At 45.6% G+C, this 15,240-nt stretch overlaps 1 long non-coding RNA gene across 1 annotated transcript; it reads right to left on the minus strand.

Moving 5' to 3' along the window:
• Positions 1–6,561: 6,561 nt before the first annotated feature.
• On the minus strand, positions 6,562–14,958 carry LOC107183653. Its single transcript, XR_001514442.1, has 4 exons — positions 14,680–14,958; positions 11,281–11,439; positions 9,435–10,203; positions 6,562–6,597 (listed from the first exon to the last, which is right to left on the minus strand). It is a non-coding gene; the product is annotated as an uncharacterized LOC107183653 (long non-coding RNA).
• Between the last annotated feature and the right edge of the window lie 282 nt (positions 14,959–15,240).

A 15,240-nucleotide genomic window follows, 5' to 3' on the forward strand; every position in this document is an offset into this window, starting at 1 on the left:
GGAATTAGGGTTAGGGTTAAGAATTATGGTTAAGGTTAGGGTTAGGAATTAGGTTAGCCGTAAGAATAAGGGTTAGGGTTAGGGTTAAGAATTGGGGTTAGGAATTAGGGTTAAGAATTTGGGTTAAGGTTAGGTTTAAGAATTAGGGTTAAGTTTAGGGTTAGGGTTAGAAATTAGGGTTAGGGTTAAGCATTAGGGTTAGTATTAAGGATTAAGGTTAGGAATTAGGTTAGGGTTAGGCTTAAGAATTAGGAATTAGGGTTAGGGTTACTGTTAAGCATTTGGGTTAGGCTTAAGTATTAGGAATTAGGGTTAGGGTTACTGTTAAGCATTTGGGTTAGGCTTAAGTATTAGGAATTAGGGTTAGGGTTACTGTTAAGCATTTGGGTTAGGCTTAAGTATTAGGAATTAGGGTTAGGGTTACTGTTAAGCATTTGGGTTAGGCTTAAGTATTAGGAATTAGGGTTAGGGTTACTGTTAAGCATTTGGGTTAGGCTTAAGTATTAGGAATTAGGGTTAGGGTTACTGTTAAGCATTTGGGTTAGGCTTAAGTATTAGGAATTAGGGTTAGGGTTACTGTTAAGCATTTGGGTTAGGCTTAAGTATTAGGAATTAGGGTTAGGGTTACTGTTAAGCATTTGGGTTAGGCTTAAGTATTAGGAATTAGGGTTAGGGTTACTGTTAAGCATTTGGGTTAGGCTTAAGTATTAGGAATTAGGGTTAGGGTTACTGTTAAGCATTTGGGTTAGGCTTAAGTATTAGGAATTAGGGTTAGGGTTACTGTTAAGCATTTGGGTTAGGCTTAAGTATTAGGAATTAGGGTTAGGGTTACTGTTAAGCATTTGGGTTAGGCTTAAGTATTAGGAATTAGGGTTAGGGTTACTGTTAAGCATTTGGGTTAGGCTTAAGTATTAGGAATTAGGGTTAGGGTTACTGTTAAGCATTTGGGTTAGGCTTAAGTATTAGGAATTAGGGTTAGGGTTACTGTTAAGCATTTGGGTTAGGCTTAAGTATTAGGAATTAGGGTTAGGGTTACTGTTAAGCATTTGGGTTAGGCTTAAGTATTAGGAATTAGGGTTAGGGTTACTGTTAAGCATTTGGGTTAGGCTTAAGTATTAGGAATTAGGGTTAGGGTTACTGTTAAGCATTTGGGTTAGGCTTAAGTATTAGGAATTAGGGTTAGGGTTACTGTTAAGCATTTGGGTTAGGCTTAAGTATTAGGAATTAGGGTTAGGGTTACTGTTAAGCATTTGGGTTAGGCTTAAGTATTAGGAATTAGGGTTAGGGTTACTGTTAAGCATTTGGGTTAGGCTTAAGTATTAGGAATTAGGGTTAGGGTTACTGTTAAGCATTTGGGTTAGGCTTAAGTATTAGGAATTAGGGTTAGGGTTACTGTTAAGCATTTGGGTTAGGCTTAAGTATTAGGAATTAGGGTTAGGGTTACTGTTAAGCATTTGGGTTAGGCTTAAGTATTAGGAATTAGGGTTAGGGTTACTGTTAAGCATTTGGGTTAGGCTTAAGTATTAGGAATTAGGGTTAGGGTTACTGTTAAGCATTTGGGTTAGGCTTAAGTATTAGGAATTAGGGTTAGGGTTACTGTTAAGCATTTGGGTTAGGCTTAAGTATTAGGAATTAGGGTTAGGGTTACTGTTAAGCATTTGGGTTAGGCTTAAGTATTAGGAATTAGGGTTAGGGTTACTGTTAAGCATTTGGGTTAGGCTTAAGTATTAGGAATTAGGGTTAGGGTTACTGTTAAGCATTTGGGTTAGGCTTAAGTATTAGGAATTAGGGTTAGGGTTACTGTTAAGCATTTGGGTTAGGCTTAAGTATTAGGAATTAGGGTTAGGGTTACTGTTAAGCATTTGGGTTAGGCTTAAGTATTAGGAATTAGGGTTAGGGTTACTGTTAAGCATTTGGGTTAGGCTTAAGTATTAGGAATTAGGGTTAGGGTTACTGTTAAGCATTTGGGTTAGGCTTAAGTATTAGGAATTAGGGTTAGGGTTACTGTTAAGCATTTGGGTTAGGCTTAAGTATTAGGAATTAGGGTTAGGGTTACTGTTAAGCATTTGGGTTAGGCTTAAGTATTAGGAATTAGGGTTAGGGTTACTGTTAAGCATTTGGGTTAGGCTTAAGTATTAGGAATTAGGGTTAGGGTTACTGTTAAGCATTTGGGTTAGGCTTAAGTATTAGGAATTAGGGTTAGGGTTAAGAATTAGGGTTAGTGTTTGGAATTATGGTTAGGGTTAGGAATTAGGGTTAGGGTTAACATTTTATCTTTTACATGTTCCAGGCAGAAGAAATAGATAGGGTTAAGAGTTATGGTTAGGGTTAAGAATTAGGGTTAGGTTTAGGGTTAAGAAGTAGGGTTAGTGTTAGGGTTAGAAATTAGGCTTAGGTGAGGGTTAAGAATTAGGTTTAGAGTTAAGAATTAGGATTAGGGTTATGAATTAAGGTTATGAATTAGGTTAGTTTTATGGTTAGTTTTAGGGCTAGTGTTAGGGGTAGGGTAGTTTTAGTGTTAGGGTTAGGGTTTTGCTTAGTGTTATGGTTAGGTTTTGATTAAGTTGTTAGGGGGAAAAAAGGCAGAGAGCTTGAGACATGGTACAGAGAGGGCAAAAGACAGATTGTGTACTCTTCGGAAAGAAGGTATTCTTTACAAGTCTAGGCCTGTTCCATAGAAAGAAATATTTATGTTCTTCCTAAGGGTATTCTAAAACTATCAAAAATAAAGACACCAACTCATATGTTGAACATTTTATTGAGAACTTGCCCCAAGGCCACCAGATAAAAGCCCCATTTAAAATATCAAACTAATCCTGATCAATAACTCAAACCGAACCCCAATTTCTAATACAAACCCTAATCCCACCTCCTAATCCTAATCCTAAACTTTACCCTAATCCAATTCTAAACCTAACTCCTAACTCTAACCCTAACCCCTAATCCTAACCTTAACTTCAAACCCTAACCTTAACTCCAAATCCTAACCCTAACTCCAAATCCTAACCCTAACTTCTAACCAGAACCATAACTTTAACTCCTAATCCTAATCATAATTCCTAACCCTAATTCCTAACCCTAACCCTAAGTCCTAACCCTAATTGTAATTCATAATCTTAACCCTTACACCAAACCCCAACCCCTAACCCTAACCTTTTTTCTCCAGAGTGCACCTTTTTCTCTCTCTGAAGCACCCCTCAACCTCTGTTTCCTCACTCAGCTCTCAAGGCGCTTGTATCTCATTTGTGTGCTCTCTCTCTCCCCTAAGTTCCAAGGGCCCTTCATTGCTATAACTTGTGCCCTGTGTCCATTTCCCCTGCTGCTCACGCCTTCTACCCTGTGACTTACAAGCTTTTTCTTTTAGTTTGTGTCTTGTCTCTGAATTCTTTGCCAGAACTCAAGAACCAAGGTTGCTGAACCCAGGCGAGCACCTGGTGTGGTTTTTCTGCTAACACCATTTGAGTGACAGGTATGTGAAGATACATGTAATTGTACTACTTATGGAGTAATTGCTCATATGTAAGGAATAAAGGATGTGAGCTGAGTGTTCTGATGGTTAATTTTGTGTGTCAACTTGATTGGGCCATGTTGCTCCAATACTTGGTCCAACATGAGTCTGGATGTTGCTGCACAGGTATTTTTGAATGAGATAAACCCCGAAATCCGTGGACTTTGAATAGAGATCATCCCCCGCAATGTGGCAAAGGCCTGAATAGAACAAAGTCTGACCCGACCCGACTGACAGGGATTTCTGCCTGGAGTTGGGCTGCACCTCGTTCCTGGCTCTCAGGATGGTCAGCGTCCCTTAAAGGTTTTGGACTTCCACCTCCAGAGTTGTAGAAATCAATGTTTTAAAAGATCTTTCTTTAAATTATTTTGAGTTTAATCCTCTCTTTTTTCATTTTTAAAAAATATATTTTATTGATTTTTAGAGAGAGAAGAAGGAAGAAGAAGAGAGAAAGAAACATGGATGTGAAACATGGATGTAACATTGATTGGCGGCCTCCTGCAGGCCCCCAACCAGGGATGGAGCCAGCAACCTGGGCATGTGCGCTGACTGGGAATCCAACCAGTAATTAGCCTTCCCTGCAGGGGACAACCAACCATGAGAGCCACACCCCATGGGTTTGACCTCAGAGCTGCCCTCAAGACCTGAAGAAATGATTCATTGCCCTTACTTCACATCTGACCAATCTGCTCTCAGCATGATCCTGAAACTCTAACCCACAATGCCCTTTGATTTTTGTCCTATCTAATCTGTAACCTTCATGCAGTCACCTCCGGGACCATTAACTCCCCTTCTCCTGGATGGTCGGGTCCCCTTCATCAGGAAATATTTCTCCACTGTAATAATCCGTGTTTAGTGTTGGGCTCTGCTAGCTCCCGATAGATAACCTTTTTTTCTGTGCTTTTACAAAGTTTTCTTCTAATCACGGTTTCGCTTGCATCCCACAGATGTGGATGCTATGTTTTTATTGATCGGTTAAAATGTTTTCTAATTTTCCTTGTGACTATATTTGCCCAGGAGTTAATTCACGGTGTATGATCTAGTTTCTCAATGATGCCATTGTAATTACCTGGTTATTATGTAACAGGAAAGGAGGGCAGGGGAGACTAGATACAGGCATGCCATTTATACGTCTTTGTCTAAAGCCACGTTTAACGCTGTTTGATGGGGGGTGGGGGGTGGGGGCTGGACAAAGGCAGTGTAGCCACATGCCCAGTAAAGTCTGAGTGATGTGGGAGGGTACTTACCGCCAGTCACACCTGGAAACAGGTCATTGGCCACAATAGGCGTGGCCACAGCAAGTGTGTGAAGCCCGAATATACCAACTTCCAAATAAACCGAGTGCCATTCTGCTCTTGGCCCCAGGGTGCTGGGCTCCTGGGACTCCCAGTCCAGCGGGCAGGGGTCACGTCCGTCTGCCCACCTGGCCACAGCCACAGGGGGCCCCCACAATTGATTAGTGGACTGAACCTGGACTGGATGCCGAGTTACCTCAGCTGCACCATGGAGCAGACACTCTGGACATGGCCCTGCCTCTGGCTCTCCTGGAACCGCAGTGGCACCTCTTCCAGGACTGGCTCAAGGGGGACGGGACTTTGGAACTCCGGGAATGTAAAGTCACACAAATAAATCCTCCTTCCACATCGCCTTCTCCCACTGGAATCTCAGAAAATTCATTTTCTAAAGATATCACAAGAACCCCACTGCCAGGTGCACAGCAGGCGTTTAATTCTCTGGTAACACAAATATTTGGGGATTTTTCCAGATATCATTCTATTACTGATTGCTTTTCATTGTGGCCAGAGAAAAGACCTTGTATGATTTTCAATCTCTTAAATGTGTTAGGTTTGTTTTACGCTCCTGAAGAAAGCTCTGTTTGTACTGGAAGAGCATGTGTATTCCGTTGCCTCTGGAGTATTTTATCATCGTCAGTTAAAACAAGTTCATTGACAGTGTCACTTAGGTCTTCTATAGACTTACTCATATTTGTTTATTTCTCTCAGTGCATGAGGGACAAATGCTGAGATCACTGAGTACAAGTGTGCTTTTAGGTTTTATTATTTATTATTCCTGCCTGGTGAGGCCCACAGACCAGGCCATGACTGGCACTGAGGAGCGTTTATACTTCAGGAGCACAGGGAAAATATGGACAAGAGCCCTCACTGTGGTTTCTGTGGGAAGGAACGGAGGAGGAAACGGAGGCAGGGGAACTGGTGCGGGATCTGTTAGTTTGGATGATTTCTGTGGGCCCCTGAGGACAAGGGCTGTCTGGCTGCCTGGTACCTGCCTGAGGGGTGTCAGAGCCCAGCAATGGAGGCTGTGGAGGGTGTGGGCTCTGGATGAGCTAGTTTGCATGTGAAAACTGTGCTCAGGACACAAGTCATTCACCATCTCTGGGAACTGACCAGCCCGAGGGACAGTCTCTCCAGAGTTAGCAAGGCCCCAGATGTCAACGCATCCAAACAACACAGGAAATGAAAAGGCATGATTAATATAGAGTGTGCATCTGCCTAATGCTGCTGTACTCACTTAATATTATCTCCATCGTGAAGCTCTGGGCTTAGGTGCTTACGTTGGCGGCTGTGGGAGTGGTACAGGTGTTAGACCCCAGGGGTCAGACCGGACATGGGTTCAGCGACCTCCGTACTTGAATTCTGATGGGAAAGAATTCAGAGCCAAGACTCAAACTGTAAGAGAACATTTATTTAGGAAACCACAGAGGTGGGAGAAGTAATTCACAGAACAAATGGGCATAGGCAACAAATTTTAGCAGCAAAAGAAGGACCCTTGGAGCTTAGAAGTGAGGAGAGTAAAGGTGACCTGTCTGGGGGAAGGGGAGGGAATAGGGGGAGGTGAGGGTCTGCTATAGGGAAGAGAGAATGCTGGGTCCTCTGGCCTAAGGATTTTAAGGGAGGTCTCAGGGGAGGGTCTCCATAGAATATTCAGCAGTTTTCCAGATATGTCCTTTAAGAGTTGGGGTCTCCACTGATTGGTCGGCACCAGGGCAAGGGGTCATTATCCAATGCAGCTGGTCCTGAGGTCAGCCATGGGGTCGCTGGTCTGGTTTTGCTGCTTTTCTGGGCCTAGAGCTGAAATACAATTGAGGCCTAGATGTTATCTCTAGGGAGGAAAGGGCAGGGTGCTTAAACTGAATGACCAGCAATGTGAAAGGTCAAGGAGTCCATTTACTGACACAGCTCCTAGGACAATGGAAACTAAGGAGAAAATAAACAAATGGGACTACATCAAAATAAAAAGCTTCTGCACAACAAAAGAAACAATCAATAAAACAAGAAAGCCCACTGCATGGGAGAACACATTTGCCAATGTTATCTCCGATAAGGATTTAATATCCAAAAATCATACAATGTAACAAAAGGAAGATAAACAATCTAAATATGGAACTTCCATTTGACCTAGCGATTCCACTTCTAAGAATATATCCTAAGAAATCCAAAACACCAATCATAAAGAATATATGCACCCCTATATTCATAGCAGCACAATTTACCATAGCTAAGATCTGGAAACAGCCTAAGTGCCCATCAGCAGATGAGTGGATTAGAAACTATGGTACAGAGATTTTCAAAATGGCGGCCTAATAGGCAGAAGTGTTGTGCACCTCTTTCTGGGGCCAGGCTGGAAATGCAAATAATTGGAGAACATCCACCCAGAATTCACAAATTAGAAACAGGTGTGGAGACAATTTTCAGTAAGAATGAACAGAGGATGCCAAGAGAATGCTACTTGCCAGCCATAACCCATGTGGAACCACCACTGTGTCCTGGCAGTGAATGGCACAGTACCTCCGGGAAGCTCCCAGACATCTGCAGTGAGTGCTCACCAGAGTGACCTCCCATACCAGGCTCCCTCACCACCCACTAGGACCCACTGTCCCAGGATCCGGCTCCAGGACTCCTCACTGAGTACAAGCCAGGGAACTCCTGGGCCCAGCCCCGACCCTGGGCCTCAGAACTGTGCTGCCAGTCTGAGCCGGAACCACCTAGTACCTGTTCCACCACAAGCCCTGGGACCTGCTGCCAAGGTGACCTGGAGTAACCCAGTGCATTCCCAACTCAAGGCCACAGGAGAGCTCAGACTGCGCAACCCAGAGTAACCCGCACCTGCGCCACCCCCACTCCTGGGACAGTCCCTCCAGGTCTAGCCAGAGCAACCCAGCACACGCCCCACTCTGGGCCACAGGACAGTGCTGCCAGGCTGACCCAGAGCAATCTGGGGTGCCCAGCCAGGGGCCACACGACAGCATTTCAAATGTGCTGCCAGAGGGACCTAGGGTGCCATCCTGCCACAAGTACTGGGGTCACACAGCGAACTGCATGTCAGAGGGCTCTGGGTCTTCACAGGGAGTCGCACATCAGAGGAACTGTGCATGTGCTCCCACCACCTCAAGCATCTGAAGCTGACAACTGAGGGACCAGACCCATGGGAAGAGGATACAACTCAGAGCAGAGACAATAAATGTGTGAGACTCAAGGCAGACTCAGCCTCTGGACAAATAATTTCTGGACCATTGGCCTGATAGGATCTTTAACCTCTCAAACCCCAAGCAGGATGCCCAGGGCCAGAAAGAGACACAGCAAAAATGGGGAGACAAAGAAACAACCCCCTAAGAAAAGAAAAGGAGGACTCACCAAAAAAAGGAGCTAAATGACATAGAGGCAAGCAATATGCCAGAGAAAGAATTCAGAGTAATGGTCATAAAGTTCCTAAACCAGGTGGATAGGAAAATCAACAACATATGTCAGAATCAAAAGGAAATGAAAAATAATATAATTGCAATAAAAAACACAATGGAAGGTTTCAACAGTAGACTAGAAAAAGCAGAGGACTGAATCAGCAAGTTAGAAGACAGGGTTGAAAAAACACCCAATCTGAAGAGCAATTGGCAAAAAAATTAAAAAGCAGGAGGAGAGTTTAAGGGAGCTTTGGAACAACATGAAATGAAGCAACATCTGCATAATAGGGGTGCCAGAAGGTCAAGAAGAGGAGCAAGGAATAGAAAACCTATTTGAAGAAATAATGACAGAAAACTTCCCTGACTTGGGGAAGAAAAAAGTCACCCAAGCACAGAGAGTCCCAAACAAGATGAACCCACACCGAGACACTTTGTACTTATGATGGCAAACGTTAATGACAAAGAAAGAATCTTAAGAGCTTCAAAAGAGAGAAAGTTACCTACAAGGGATCTCCCATTAGACTATCAAAAGATTTCTCAACAGAAACACATCAGGCAAAAAAGGAATGGAATGAAGTATACAAAGTGATGCAAAGCAAGGGACTGATTTCAATACTTTATCCAGAAAGGCTATCAATCAAAATTGAAGAAGAAATCAGGAGCTTTGTAGATAAAAAAAAAGGGGGGGGGGTTTATTACCACCAAGCCAGCAATGCAAGAAATACTAAAGGGACAGCTGTAAAAAGAAGAAATAGAAAAGGAAGAAGGGACACAGGCATAAATAATAAAAATGGCAACAAACAATACCTATCAATAGTGACCTTAAAAGTAAATGGATTAAATTCTCCAATCAAAAGACATAGGGTGACTGAATGGATAATAAAACATGACGCACATATATGCTGTCTACAAAAGACCCACCTCAGAACAAAGTACTCACACAGACTGAAACTGAAAGGATGGGGAAAATTTTTCAGGAAAATGGAAATGAAAAAAAAAAAAAGCTGAAGTAGCAATATTTATATCTGACAAAATAGACCTCAAACTGAAATCCATAATAAGAGATAAGGAAAGCTACTTCATAATACTAAAGGGATTGATACAACAAAATGATATAACTTTGGAAAACATATATGCACCAAATATAGGAGCATCCAAATACATAAAAAAAACTTCTGGAACATATCAAGGGAGAGATCAACAGCAATACAGTTATAAACATCTTCTTACTTGGTGCAGATGGCAGGTGGTTTTGGTTTTCCTCCTTCCACTGTCTAAGGTTGTTGCAGTGTTGCCTTTGAGCTTGCATTGTTTCTGACAAGAAGGCTTGTATATTTGTCTCTTTGCTCATCCATAATCAACGTGTCTTCTTCTGTGGCTGCCTTCAGGGTTTTCTTCTTCGTTCTGCCTTCCTTAATTGGAACATGATGTGTATACCTGTGGATGCGCTGCAGGAGTTGTTGCTGTTGACAGTGCAGAAGGATTTGTGCTGTGCACCTGAGCTGCTTGGCTCTGAGGGTTTTTCACTCTCTGTCTTCTTGTGTATGCATCTGAGTGATTTTCTGTGACTCGCCCTCCAGGCACCTGATCACTTACCCAACTGCCGACTCTCCTGAGCAGTCAGTCCTCCACCTCTGCCATCATCATCCTCATGCCTAACCTATGTGGTGTCTTTTTATGGTTCCCTCCCCCATGCTCACCTGACTCATGATTTTCCCGACATTCCAGGCCTGTTCCTCACAGTTATTCTAAAACCCGCACTGCTGATTCCAGTGCCAGGATTGTCTCTGCAGATGAGTCTGTCAGTTATTTGTCAGTGAGTTTTGTGTATTGTTTTACGTGTGTGTGTGTGTGTCTGCACTGAATAAATGTTGACTGAACACTGAACACCTTACATGCAGTAGAAGAGACGAGGAAATAGGTCTCTTCCTGTAGCAGCATGGACAGCTGAATCAACCTTGATGAGAGTTGAGCTGGGGTTAGGTTTTGTCTTCCTTCCCTGCAACAAAAGCAGCAAATTAGTCCACTGATGCCTGAACCTGGCTGGGATGCCCAGGGTGCTCCATCCTCAGTTTTCAATCCTCCACAAATGCTCGCACAACAGATAACAGATCTGCTCTCTCTCTCTCTCTCGCTCTCTCTCTCTGTCAATATATTTTTATTGATCTCAGAGAGGAAGGGAGAGGGTAGAGAGAGATAGAAACATCAGTGATGAGAATCATTGATCAGTTGCCTTCTGTTCACCCCACACTGGGGATTGAGCCTGCAACCCAGGCATGTGCCCTGACCAGGAATTGAACTGTGACCTCCTGGTTCATAGGTCAATGCTCAACCACTGAGCCACGCTGGTTGCGTGACCTGCTCTCTCTTAAGACAAGTAACCCTTCCCGGTGGCAGCCTCTGAGGCTGGCAGTTCTGTGCCTGCCGAGCTCTGCTGGTCGCTGAGGCCATGGAAGACTCACCTGCTGTTCCGGCCTCGGCTGGCGCCTGCAGGGTGGTTTCCCCAGGCCTGTCTGTCACTCTCCCTGTGGCTGACCTCTGCAGTCCTGCCTGTGTTCCTGCCGGTTTTTGTCGGGGAGACCATTTCCGAGGCGCTGTCCCTGGCGGGACTTTGTGCTCATCTTCCCTGTTATCTCTATGGGCTCTCTGTGCCCTGGGCCATCAGAACTGGCTCCTCCTCCCTGTGATGCTAGTGCTTCCAGGAGGCAGCCCCTTCCTCTCCAGGGCTGGTCCTTGTCCCTGTCCCTGCCCCCCGAGGGCAGCCCTTGCTGGTGGCCAGCCTGCCTTTCATTTTCTCATGAGCACACAGTGGGGTCTGAGGGCAGGGCTGTGAGGGAGCGAGCCCCTTTCGTCTCATGTCCATGCTTCTGTCCTGTCAAATTAGCCAGCACGTGGCCTTGGGGTCCTTGATAGTCGCCTCTGCTCCCACGTTAACCTGCCTTCCCCTCCCCTCCCCTCTGCCCCCCTTGGCTGAGGAAGTGAGGCTCCTCGGATGAAGGAACGCTCCCCTCCTTGATTTCAAATGGCTTGGCCCCTGCAAACCTGGCTTTCTTAGGGTTTTAAGACCATTTGCCACCTTCTTCTGGTTCAGCTCTCATCATTAGGGCAAGGATGATGCTCTTTCCAGGGGCTCCACACCAGGCGGACGTGAGAGCAGGCTGTGATATTTCCTCTGACCCATTCACTCCCTCATCAGTTCCTGCAGACGGTCAGCAGCTGCATTCCAACACCCCACCTGCAGGTGAGGACTGCCAGGTTAGCTATGGTGGCCCTCAAGGGTCACACCTTCAGGAAAGAATGTTACATCCCTGTTCCTACCCCCACCCTGAGTCCCAGAGCCACAGTGAGAGTCTTCAAATTGAGCTCCCATCACGTGACTCACTGACCCGAAAAGTCCCTATGAATCCCTAGAAACATCTGGCCTCCATTTATTTTTGTGATTTTTTTTCAGCTGCCACCAAATTAGCTTTCTGCCTTCCGCTTCCACAACCAGAATATCTTTCTCCATCTCCTCCCCCCCCCCTGCCCCGCCCTGAAGACAGAGCTCTCAAGCTTCCTTACCTACCACCCCAGGCCTCGGTATCAATGCCGTGCCTCTTTCATCACATTAGCAATCGGGGCCACCCAAATTAGTGCCTAATAGAGGGGTGGGCAGAAGGAGGCTTACAGCTGTTCTTCAGGAAAGCAACACAATTGTGAATAAACAACAAGACAAGAATGAACTGCATTCCGCATGCTCACAGCGGTGAGCCTACAGCTCTTGGCTTCCCGGGAAAGGAAGGCAGCAGTGATCCCTCGTGGTCCCACAGAACTTGAATGTCACCCAGCAAGCTCTGGTCTCCTTTATGTTTCTATTACAAACTAGAATATACTTGCAAAGCATTCCTGTGCAAGTCAGACTATGTTTAACAACTTTACTTGAATAAACATGCAAAATGCATTTAAAAATCCTGAGGGGAAATACGTGTTGCCTGACAGGGAGGTGTCAGGTAGATACAGTGGGCAGGCTTAAAGTTGCTGAAATGAGGAAAAATGACTTTACTGCAAGATCAATGCTTTTCCCTGCAGCTACATTAATTACTTCTGGGCTTGCTCGAGTGGTCGTGGTCACAGCTGTTGTTATTTCAATGCACACATAGGTTGTACTGCAGGGAAACGCTCATCTGGACAATGTTAAGCTCAGGCCTATTTGTTGGTGCTTGTCTCCTGTTAGTTAAGCATTTGGGTGACCCAATGATGCTCGTTTCAGCGATCAGTGTGACCAGGGGGATCACTGGTTGCACCAGCTTCTCTCTCTTCTAGAAGGATAACCCTCTTCAAGGAGGAGGTTTGAGCACTTGTAAGATGGAGGCCAGATGTTTCTAGGGATTCTTCACAAGTTCGATCAGTGACATGCTTTCTAAAGAAATATGCCTCCCTCCTCCCTCCTGAAAATAACGATACTCAGGAATGAATGGAAAGTTTAAAAATCCCGACTCCTTAACCAGCAACTTCTCATGTAAGCATTAAGGACACAGAGCCGACATGCATATGTATGACCGTGTGGAACCATTTCTACAGGACGGATGCTGGGGGATTCCTGAACAGAACCAACTCCTAAGGTGATGTCTGGTGCCACATGGGACCGTAAATGCGAGACCAACCAGTCTCTCTCTCTTTTTAACTTATGACTTTGTTACCTACAAAGACCTTGAAATGGATTGGGTATTAAGACAATTCATGAATTTAGAATATTCATCTGCGTCTCCTTACAGGCAAAGTGAGGGCAGGCTGACAAGACATGAGGGAGTATAAACTCTGTGCAATTAGGAACATCAGCTGCTCTGTCTGCTGAGGGACCCACGACACCTCAGCGAAGGCCCTGGGTTTAGCGATGTGATGTGACAGGCAGGTGTTAGCAGTTCTCCCTACATGTCCATCTCTGAGCAAGTTACCCCTTCTTGTCAGGCCAAAGGTGCCCGCCCGCGAGCAAATTCTTGTGCCAGTCCCAGAGAATCCTCTTCTGGTTTTGTTCAAACCTCATTTCTAAATCCTTATGTTTCAGAGTCGGATTCCCTGGCTTATAGCCAAACTCCAAGAGTGGTTGCTGCTAGCAGAAGCTCAGACTAATAGTCTCATGGACGCACTACAAACACTTTGATTCCCAGGACAGGAGCGGGTGGGTGGGGGTGGTGGGCAAGGTGAGCAACATGGGAATGAATTTGAGATCTTGATATCCTGTCACATTGAGCAATTTATCATTTATCACAATAAGCCACTTTGTTTAACGCCTCAAATATGCACTCTGAGGAAGCAAAGGCCGGAGGTCTCATGGATGGAATTGGAGAGCATTATGCTAAGTGAAATAAGCCAGTCAGAGAAAGATAAATATCACAAGATCTCACCTATATATAGGATATAATGATCAACATAATTTGATGAACAAGAATAGATCAAATAGTGGGGGGTGGGGGAGGTTAGAGAGCAACCAAAGGACTTGTATGCATGCATATTAGCATAACCAATGGACACAGACACTGGGGCAGTGGGGGCTGGCCTGGGTGGGAATGGCTGGGGGAGGGGAAGGAGGAAAAGGAGACATATGTAAAACTTTAGACGATTAAATAAATAAATAAATAAATAAAATACCTAAATCACAATTTAACACATATGTTTTCTTTGGTTCAAGGTTTTATGTGTTAGCTGAAACCATTTATATTTCTAGCAGTGATAAGTAACAGGCCGCATTTAGTAGTGATGCCCAGTGGTCAGCACTCCCCTCTTTGCATAAGGCTTTCTCTTGCCAAGAGGGGCATACCACCTGCTGAAGGATGAGCCAGACACTGTGAGGAGTAGGAAACATTCCCCACCAGCCCCCCAGTGAGTGGCGGACTCGGTGCAAAGCTCACAGCTCCATCCGTTGAATGATTCAGTGATGTAAGCTTCATGCTACCTCTCATCTATAATAATAAAAGCATAATATGCTAATTAGACTGGACGTCCTTCCAGATGACCTTCCCAACGAAGCCAAGGCTGCAAGGGAAGCCTGGGTCCTGGGTACCAGAGTGAAGCTGGTGCTGGCAGCCAGGGGAAGGGAGGCCTACTCTTGCATGAATTTCAGGCATCGGACCTCCAGTGTTGTATAACTTTCTTGATGCTCTACTCTTTTTAAAATGTGTATTTTATTGATTTCAGAGAGGAGGGGAGAAGAAGAGCGAGATAGAAACATCAATGACAAGAGAATCATGGATGGGCTGCCTCCTGCACACCCCCTACTGGGGATCAAGCCAGCAACCCGAGCCTGTGCCCTGACCAGGAATCGAACCGTGACCTCCTGGTTCCTAGATGGACGCTCAAGAGCCACACCGGCTGGGCATGATGATATACTCTTTAATGGATTTCCCCGTCCTACCTCAATTTTATCTAATAATTCAAGTCTATATTATTATCTATCAAAATGTCTCTGCTGTTTCATAGGATAACTTCTAGCACCCACCTTTTGGTCTGAGGCACTGTCCCTGGGGTAACCGCTCTGTGAGCACTGATGTCCCAGGGCAGACCCTGCCCAGATGCACACGACACAGCCTCTTGCACAGCGGCTGGCTTCTCCTCGCCAGTAGCTGGTCCCTGCCTCTCTCTCAGACAGCAGATCACCTGCCGCCCTGGCATGGCTCACAGGTGCAGGCGCTGGTGGAGAAGTCTGAGGTCCCAGGGCACATGGGCGAAGGGAAGGACGGGGGAGGCTGGGCACAGGTGCGAGGGCGATGCTCCATCCACAGGCAGCTCCCTCGCGGGAAGCCTCGGCCCACGCGCGCCCACATGCAGAACCTTCCACCTGGTTCTGCAGGTACCGCGGGTTATGCAGGAGCATCTGTCTACACAGTCACCGAGAGCCACTGCAACAACACGCAGCATCCCTCCCTCGCGGTGCCCGGCGACGGCTCCTCTGAGTAACGGGGCTGCTGTCCAGTGGCGCTGGCATCACACAGAAGCCCGGGCAGAGGGCTTCCCTGGGGGAGAGGACACTGAGCACCTGGGGCCTGCAGCTCAGGGAGCC

This window comes from Myotis davidii, unplaced genomic scaffold (genome assembly GCF_000327345.1).
Source record: "Myotis davidii unplaced genomic scaffold, ASM32734v1 scaffold221, whole genome shotgun sequence".
NCBI classification, from domain to species: domain Eukaryota; kingdom Metazoa; phylum Chordata; class Mammalia; order Chiroptera; family Vespertilionidae; genus Myotis; species Myotis davidii.